This window comes from Lepidochelys olivacea, assembly GCF_965140295.1.
Source record: "Lepidochelys olivacea isolate rLepOli2 genome assembly, chromosome: 6".
Classification (NCBI taxonomy): Eukaryota; Metazoa; Chordata; order Testudines; family Cheloniidae; genus Lepidochelys; species Lepidochelys olivacea.
This window is the reverse complement of record NC_140416.1, coordinates 11,272,356-11,281,942: the sequence shown is the minus strand read 5'-3', so window position 1 is coordinate 11,281,942 and position 9,587 is coordinate 11,272,356.

Here is a 9,587-nt window from a genome sequence, read left to right as displayed (position 1 = left end):
TTAGGAGGTTTTCATGCAGGTCCCCACATCTGTTCCCTAGAGTTCAGAGTGGGGAAGGAACCTTGACATGGTGGCAGAGCGGTGGGATCAACTTGAAATCATTTTGAGATCAATTTGAGATTTTCTGAACCAGAAACACAGATTTTAAAAGGGAATTTTTTTTCCTTTGGGCTGCTGGAAAGCAGGTTTCCAACTGAAGTACTTGGAGGTTTTTTTCTCTGCTTTGGGGCCAGAGCAGAGACAAAAGGGAATTGTCTTTTGTGAGCTGGAGTTTTCTCTACCTAAAGGCAGGGTAGTTAACCTCGTGCAGAGAAATTCACAAGACTTCACAGACCTGAAGTTGTTTTTTTACCTAAGAGCAACTAGAGGGGTTTTCTGCCTATTTGCCTGGAGACAAAGGTGTTAGTTTTTGGGTTTTTTAGGATTTTGATTTTTTTGAAGAAGGAGCACAGATTTGAAAAGGAAAATTTCTTTTCCTTTGGGCTGCTGAAAAGCAGGGTTTTGGCTGAAAGCAGCTAGTTTTTTTCTGCTTTGGGGCCAGAGCAGAGACAAAAGCGAATTGTCTTTGGTGAGCTGGAGTTTCCTCTGCCTAAAGGCAGGATAGTTAACCTCCTGCAGGGAAATTCACCAGTCTTCACAGACCAGAAGATTTTTTTTTTCCCTAAGAGCAACTAGAGGGGTTTTCTACCTATTTGCCTGGAGACAAAGGTGTTAGGTTTTTTGGTTTTTTTTAGGATTCCTCTGTTGGCTGACAATCACTATCAGAGAATATAGGTATCATATTACAGCACAACCAAATTTTACAAGCCAAGTGTTTTCTTTCTTTCTAACTCTCGGGTGTAAAGTTAGTTAAAAACAGAGAGGTTAGGATGACAGACTCCATGGTTCAACAAAAGCTGGAATTAGCCAGATTGGAGGCTGAGGAAAAACAAAAGGAATATGAAAGATGGATAGAACTCATGCAATGGAGATGGATGCAAATGCAGCCAAGGAAAAAGAAATGGCGGCTGCCCACAGGAGGGAAATGGAGGCAAAGGATAAAGAACTGGAGGCGAAGGAAAAAGAGCAAGCATGCACTGGAGATGGAGAAGGCAAAGGCTCAGCAGAATATACCAACAAACCCTAGCAATCCTTGTCCAGGTACCACTTCCCATCCCAGAAAGTTCCCCACCTACAAGGCAGGCGATGATACTGAGGCCTTCTTAGAAAATTTCAAAAGGGCCTGCCTTGGGTACAACATCTCTACAGACCACTACATGGTAGAGCTGAGGCTGCAGCTCAGTGGACCCTTAGCTGAGGTGGTGGCTGAAATGCCTAAGGAACAAATGAACCAGTACGAACTGTTTAAAACCAAGGTGAGAGTCAGAATGGGGCTAACCCCCGAGCATTGTCATCGGCGGTTCAGAGCCCTAAGGTGGAAACCGGACGTGTTATTTACCTAACATGACTACCACCTTGTGAAACATTGGGATGTCTTGATATCAGGAGAAAGTGTTAAATCTCCAGCAGATTTGCCCTTCCTAATGCAAATGGAACAGTTCTTAGGGGGTGTTCCTGGGGAAATAGAAAGATACATCCTAGATGGGAAGCCCAAAACTGTAATCGAGGCGGGGGAGATTGGAGCCAAATGGGTGGAGGTGGCAGAGAAGAAAAAAACTGGTCGCAGTTGGAACGGATACCAGAAGGGACAACCTCAGACCACACCCTACTACCGGGGGCAGCCCAAGGCCCCACCTACCCCCCAAGGAACCCTCCAGACACCTTATCGTCCCACCACACCATTCTCCAGAAACCCATCTCGCCCCAATGACCCGTCAGCTGGACGATGTTTTAAATGCAACGAGACGGGGCATGTAAAGGCCAGCTGCCCCAAGAACCCCAAGAGATTACAGTTCATTGCACAAGAATCACACCAGAGGTCCTCAGGCCCAGAAAGCTCCCAGATACCCTTGGAGCAGAGGGAAACTGTGAGTGTGGGCGGGAAGAAGGTCACTGCGTGGAGGGACACCGGATGACAAGTGTCAGCTATCCATGCTTCCTTAGTGGACCCCAATTTAATCAACCCAGAGATCACTGAATTACTGACCTTAAATGGTTTTCATTTTCAAAACATTGCATTTTTGCTTCAGAAATATTTTGTAAAAAAAAAAGTGAAAATGTGCCCAATTTTGTTCTCTGAGAGTCTTATTTCTGAACCAAAGCAAATGTTCACACCAGCTGGGGGGAAAGACAATGGGCAAGATGGACAATGGGCTGTACACTGATCTCTGAAAAGATCCAAATTCTTCAGTGACCCACTTCCAATTGCCTCTGGTGAACAGAACATGGGCTTCAGCAGTGCCCCTCTCTGAAACTTCCTGGTGGGGGAGGACAACTGAATACAGTTCCCAAGACCACCTCTTTTGACCTGAGTGGCAAGTCAACGTCTAGGTTGTTTCCATTAGGAGGAGCCATTGGTGATGGAGTCAGATATCTTTGATGCAAGCCTGCCTATTTACCCAGAATGTACAGGAGAAATCAAACAACAGGAGACAATTTCTGTACTCCCAGCTCCGAGGCCCTTTCAGCCAGCACTCTTCCCAATACCTCTCTCTCTAGGCTTTGCAAAGGGTCATGCTCAGTGCCTCTTCAGCCTGTGTCTGAAGCTTTCTTGCTGCCTTCTTCTTGCTTCTCTGGTGTGTTTGTCGCTTCTCTCTCACACAGCGTCCTCCACCAAGCAATACCCAGCAAAACTCCTCTGCCCACGTGCAGACTCTCCTGTGCCTTTGTTTTGGCTGGAGATCACTGTTATTTTTATAAAGGAGCGTAACGGTTTCTATTATCTTAAATGAAGGGTGGTGGTTAAAACCACCCCTGACTGCTGGGCAACCAGGCAGCTCCCATTCAGCTCCAGGGTGCTAGACAGCAGGACAGGCATGTGTCATAGGATCATAGAATATCAGGGATGGAAGGGACCTCAAGAAGTCATCTCGTCCAACCCCCTGCTCAAAGCAGGACCAACCCCAACTAAATCATCCCAGCCAGGGCTTTGTCAAGCCTGACCTTAAAAACCTCTAAGGAAGGAGATTCCACCACCTCCCTAGGTAACCCATTCCAATGCTTCACCACCCTCCTAATGAAATAGTGTTTCCTAATATCCAAGCTAGACCTCCCCCACTGGAAATTGAGACCATTGCTCCTTATTCTGTCATCTGCCATCACTGAGAACAGTCTAGATTCATCCTCTTTGGAACCCCCTTTCAGGTAGTTGAAAGCAGCTATCAAATCCCTCCTCATTCTTCTCTTCTGAAGACTAAATAATCCCAATTCCCTCAGCCTCTCCTCATAAGTCATGTGCTCCAGCCCCCTAATCATTTTTGTTGCCCTCCGCTGGACTCTTTCCAATTTTTCCACATCCTTCTTGTAGTGTGGGGCCCAAAACTGGACACAGTACTCCAGATGAGGCCTCACCAATGCCGAATAGAGGGGAATGATCATGTTCTTCGATCTACGGGCAATGATCCTATTTATACAGCCCAAAATGCCATTAGCCTTCTTGGTAACAAGGACACACTGTTGACTCAGATCCAGCTTCTCAGCCACTGTAACCCCTAGGTCCATTTCTGCAGAACTGCTGCCGAGCCACTTGGTCCCTAGTTTGTAGCGGTGCATGGGATTCTTCCATCCTAAGTGCAGGACTCTGCACTTGTCCTTGTTGAACCTCATCAGATTTCTTTTGGCCCAATCCTCTAATTTGTCTAGGTCCCTCTGTATCCTATCCCTTCCACTCCAGATAGGGTAGGGAGTGTGAATCATTAAAGCCCATGAGCATCTTCAGGCTGGGGAGCTACAGCACAGGAAGCTCATTAGGAAATAGCAGGGGAGCACAGAGCTAAAGTCATTAGGCTACTGGGCCAGACCTGGCTGCACTCCCGGCTCAGTGTGCTATAGACGGGGCCTGCTGGGATAAGCAATTAACACCAGGGGAAGGATAAGTTTTTTGACGTGGCTGGGAATGAAGCTGTCTACGCTGAGCAACAGCCCCAACAAAAGGCCTTGGTACTGGCCAGATCTGACCGTGCTACATTGGATATGGAAAAGTCTCTTTTCCTTAGAGTTTGGTTGAGCAGAGCTGGTCTGGAATGAAAGAGTGCCCCTGGAAACCACCCTATTCAGGTCTCTCTTGGTGCCACACGTCACTGGCACCAGGAATTTGGTGCTAGTCTCGTTAATGGGCAGAATTTATTTTCCATGCCCCCCTCGAAAGCTATCAACAAAGAAGCAAAATGGATCACAGGTTTCAAAAAGGAAGGCTGGGTAGAGATGTCTGACGCCTATGTAAGCAGGGTCTGAATGAATGCTTCCCTGACAGCTAGCTGGGAGGAGGAGAGACTTTGGGTGTGTTTATGTAAATACAGTTTGCTCCTGATCTGTTTAAATATTTAACAGACACAGCGATGTCAAGGTGATCAACTTTGGTTGGTGTTGGGTACAAATCACCTTAGTACTGAATGCAGGGGTAGTGAAATATGGTTGCCAATGTTGTAATTATTGTAGAAATACAGGAAATCAGGACTGTGTTTAACCTGTCCCAAATGAGGGGCCACCCTCAACTGAAAGAACCTTGTTAAGCCACGGGCTCAAATATCAATTTAACAAAGAAATTGATATGTATCAGGCTTGGTATCCCAAGGGGAGCCTCTGACACACTGCAAACCAAACACACTGCTTCAGGTAGAATAAACGAACAGATTTATTAACTATAAAGATCCATGTTAAGTGGTCTGGTTACTTTTCAGTCAGGCTCTCTCCTTTGATCAGTGTTTCAGTCGCTTGGTGGTGGTGGTGTCTGAAGGTGTAGGTGGAAGAAGAGGGATCATGGCAAAATGTCTCTCCCTTTTATAGAATCATAGAATATTAAGGTTGGAAGAGACCTCAGGAGGTCATCTAGTCCAACCCCCTGCTCAAAGCATGTCCCCTGCTTTTATCCTGTCCTTTCTTCCCTCTTGTCTTTGCCCCCACCCCTTCAGAGTCAGGTGAGCATTACCTCATTGCAGTCTCAAACTGCCCAAAGGAAGGGGGGTGACTCCCTGGAGGGTCTAACAGATTCTTTTGTTGCTGCCTAAGCCAGTGTCCATTGTTCCTGTGAGGTTGGGCTGGGTTTGTCCCATCCATGCCCTGATGAGGTGTGAACTGCCTCTCTGCTCCTGGAGAGTTTTTGCATGGGCTTGCTTTAAGCCATGAGGATACATTTTCAGCCTCATAACTATATACATGAAATTATAACCTATGACATTACTATAACGTTACTGTAACAATTACCATAACATCACTATAACAACCATGCTCAGTGCATCATGAGCCTTCCGAAGACACCCGACATGACATGACAAACTTTGCATTGGATACCACACAATCATTTTATAAAGATGAACATGGGGTGTAGGGTGTTCCCCGAGGTACAGAGTGTCACACCTCTCCTCCTAGTTTACTGCAAGAGGGTTAGTCACTGACTATCTCAAAGGCAGTGCACCCGGGGTCATCTTTCCTGGACAGGGCGTCTGCTACCAGGTTTTCCCTTCCCTTTACGTGTATAATTTCCATGTCCGACTCCTGCAGGCTCAGGCTCCAGCACAGAAGTTTGGAGTTTGTGAACTTTGGTTCTGTTTAGCCATACCAAGGGTGACTGGTCTGTCAGTATCCTAAGTTTCTATTAAAGAGATAGGGCCTCAACTGTTTAACTGCCCACACCATAGGATAACATTCCCTTTCAATGACAGAGAAATTTTTTTCCGTTGGTGACAGCTTTTTACTCAAGAAGGCACTTGAGTGGTTTTTGTTACCTTCCTCTGTCTGCATCAGTACAGCACCCACACCAATGTCAGAGGCATCTGTACACAGCTCAAAGTTTTTTCGAAGTCAGGACTGGGTAGTACAGGTTTTCCAGAGAAGATTGTCTTTATGTTATCAAAACCCTTCTGGCATGCCTCTGACCAAACCACCTTATTGGGTTGGTGCTTTTTACACAAGTTTGTAATTGGGGATACAATGTCGCTGAACTCACACGCAAAAGTGTACTACAGAAGTGTAGTAGTTTGCCAGACCGATGAATGATTGGACCTGTCTTTTAGTTTGGGGCACAGGCCAATTTACAGTGGCTTCCACTTTAAGGGGATGAGGGGTTATCTGTCCTACTCCTTAACCCAATGTCCCAAATAAGGGACTCTGGCTGCTCCTCTTTTGCGCTTAGAGGGCTTTACGGTTAGACCAGCCTCCTGGAGTTTGGACAGCACAATTCCCAGGTGTTGTTTATGATTGTCCCATGAGTCACTGAACACCGCTATGTCATCTATGTATGCCCTTGCAAAATTCTGTAAACCATTTAACACTTTGTTGACCAGCCTCTAGAAGGTCGCACCAGCATTGACCAAACCAAAAGGTAACACTGTGAATTCATAGACGCCGATGTCAGCGATAAAAGCAGATTTTTTCTGGGCAACCTCATCCAGAGGGATTTGCCAGTAACCCCATATTAGATCAAAGGTGCTGAGCTATTTGGCTTTGCTCAGTATATCCAGCATGTCATCGATCCTAGGCAAAGGTATGCATCTGGTACTGTAACAGCATTAAGCTTTCTATAGTCAGCACAAAATCTTACAGAGTTGTCCTTTTTCGGGACCAAGACTACAGGGGATGCCAAGAGCTGTCAGACTCTTTAATCACTCCCAGGTCCAACATATTGTGTATCTCTGTATGAATTTGTTCTTTTACCTTGCCAGTGGCCCTCTAAGGCCTGGAAGGGGGTGGTTGTGACCCTACTGTAAGGATTTTGTGGGTTAGCATGTGTGTTTTTCCTGGCTTGTTGGAAAACACCTCACTGTATCCTTGCAGCACTGACAACACCTCCCCCCTTTCAGCTGGTGTCAAGTTGTTGCAGATCTCAACACTTCCCATAGTTGAACCCTCTTGGCATTCAGCCATCAAAATCAATGAATGGATGTGCCTCAGTTTCCCCTTCCATACAACAGATCATGTTTACTATGGTCTCTCTGTCATGATAGACTTTCAGCCTGTTCACATGCACAAGTTGTGGGACAGCATCATCAAGGGGCTTTTTAACTTGATACGTGTCCTCATTTGCTACTTCTATTCCCTCGAAGGCTCCCTCCTAAGAGTTTTGCACTTTATACTTTTTCACAGGGCTTAATACCATTACCAAATCCCCTATTTAAAAAGTACACTTACAAATCTTTTTTATCATACCACGCCCTTTGGCTGGATTGACTCTCTTGTAGATTGGTTTGAACTATTTCCATCACGTCTTTTAATTCTTTTCTAAACCTCTGAACATATTCAGTTACTGGTTCTTCTTTTACCTCAGTGTTTCCCTCCCAGGAATCTTTAAGGAGATCGAGGGGCCCCCTCATTTTTCTTCCATACAGAAGATAAAATGGGGGAAAACCTGTGGATTCCTGGGTTACCTCCCTGTATGCATACAATAGAAATGGTAATAACTCATCCCAATTTTGGGCCCTCTTCTTAGTGTACATCCCTAGCATGGATTTTAGAGTCCCATTGAAACTTTCCACTGAACCATTGGCCTGTGGGTGATATGAGGCAGTTTTAAGTTGTTTTGTCCCATACAACTTCCATAGTTCGTATGGCTGCCTCTGCCTCCATGGCCCTTCTGTGCGCAGCCTCCTTCCTGGCTGCCTCTGCCTCCGTGGCCCTTCTGTGCGCAGCCTCCTCCTTGGCTGCCTCTGCCTCCGTGGCCCTTCTGTGCGCAGCCTCCTCCCTGGCAGCCTCTACCTCCACGGCCCTTCTGTGCGCAGCCTCCTCCCTGGCTGCCTCTGCCTCCGTGGCCCTTGTGTGCGCAGCCTCTTCTCTGGCTGCCTCTTTTTCTTTTTCTTTTATCTCCAGGTCTTTCAGTGGCAGTCATCTCTGGTGCTCTCTCTCCTTTTCTGTAGACTGAAGCCTGAAAAGCTACAACTTTGCAATGGCTTCACTACTTTCACTCATTTTCCTGCTTTTCTGTTCCTACTTCCCTTTCCTGAAATAAGCAAACAGAAAATGACAAAACTGTGATCTCCTCCTGGCTGTTCTTCGCCACTGCACTTAAGACTCACCTAGAATCACAAATATCAGTGCTTAAAGTGTGAACTTCACTTGGAGTAACAAGCCATACACACGCCCTTGCTTGCTGCACCACTGTGATGTTCCCCTCTGATGTTATACAGACCAGTGATCTTCTAGGCCACTCCAATCCTTGACTCTGGGAGCCAGCCTTACCCAGCTCTGCTGTGAGAACCCCCACTCCTGGGCTGTTCACGCACAGCCTCTGGCATGTCAGCTGCTCCCAGCTACTTGCAAGTGAATGACACTAGCCAATATCTCCAGTCCCAGACACAACCCTTGGAACCTCTGTCTCGCAGTGTCCAGTTATAGCTGCTCGACACTGCAAGCTCATATAAGTTTGTCAATTTAACAAACAAATTGATATGTGTCAGGCTTGTTATCCCAAGGGGATACCAAACACACTGCTTCAGGTAGAATAAACAAACAAACATGCTCAGTGCATCATGAGTCTTCTGAAGACACCCAACATGACAAACTTTGCATTGGATACCACACAAACATTTTATAAAGATGGACATGGGGTGTAGGGTGTCCCCTTGAGGTACAGAGTGTCACATCTGGACCACGAGGAGCACATCGTCGGCATATGCCAACAGGGCCAGCTGCAACTCCGTCTTCTGAAGCACCAACCCCGTCAACCTCTGGTGGAGGAGTCAGAGGAAGGGCTCGATCTCCAGAGTGTACAGCTGGCCCGACTTTGAGCATCTCTGATGCACCCCCCACCCAAAGCTGACCACCTTGGTCAGGGTCTAGTTGAGCCTGATCAGACACTCCATGTCAGCGTACAGCACTGGGAGAAACCCCTCAAACTGGGGCCTGAAGCCAAATGCCCACACAGTGCCCAGCAGATACCCCTGGTCCATTCTGTCAAACGCCTTCTCCTGGTCCAGGGACAGGAGGGTGAATGACATCCCTACATCCCAGCTCCAAGAGGTCCCAGACCAAGTACAGATTATCAAAAAGGGTATGGTCTGGTTGGGATGGACCATGTCTGCCAGCACAGACCCCAGCTGGAGCGAGATGGTCTTCACTGTGACTTTGTAGTCTGTGCTGAGGAGCAAGGTTCCAAAGGTCACGGAGGTCCCCCTTCTTGGGTAGCAAGGCGACCACGGTTCACCTGCACAAGAGAGCGAGGACTCTGCTCTCCAAGGACTCAGCCCAGAGGGTGACAAGGTCTGAGCCAAGGACGTGCCAGAACACATGGTAGAACTCCACTGTGATTGGAGTGGTAGAACTCCATTGATGGGCTTCCGAGAACTCTGCCAGAGTGAAAGGCAGCTCTAGCCAGTCCCGGTCACCCATGCTGACCATCAGGAGTCCATTCCAGGACACTCTGCAAGCATCGGCGTCGGTTGGATCTGGGGAGGACATCCCCAACCATAGGGGGCTGTGCCTTTTTATTCCTCTGGCCCTTCTTACCAGCCAAGGGGGCTCCCCTCAAATGGTGGGGGGAGTTGCCATCCAGTGGCAGA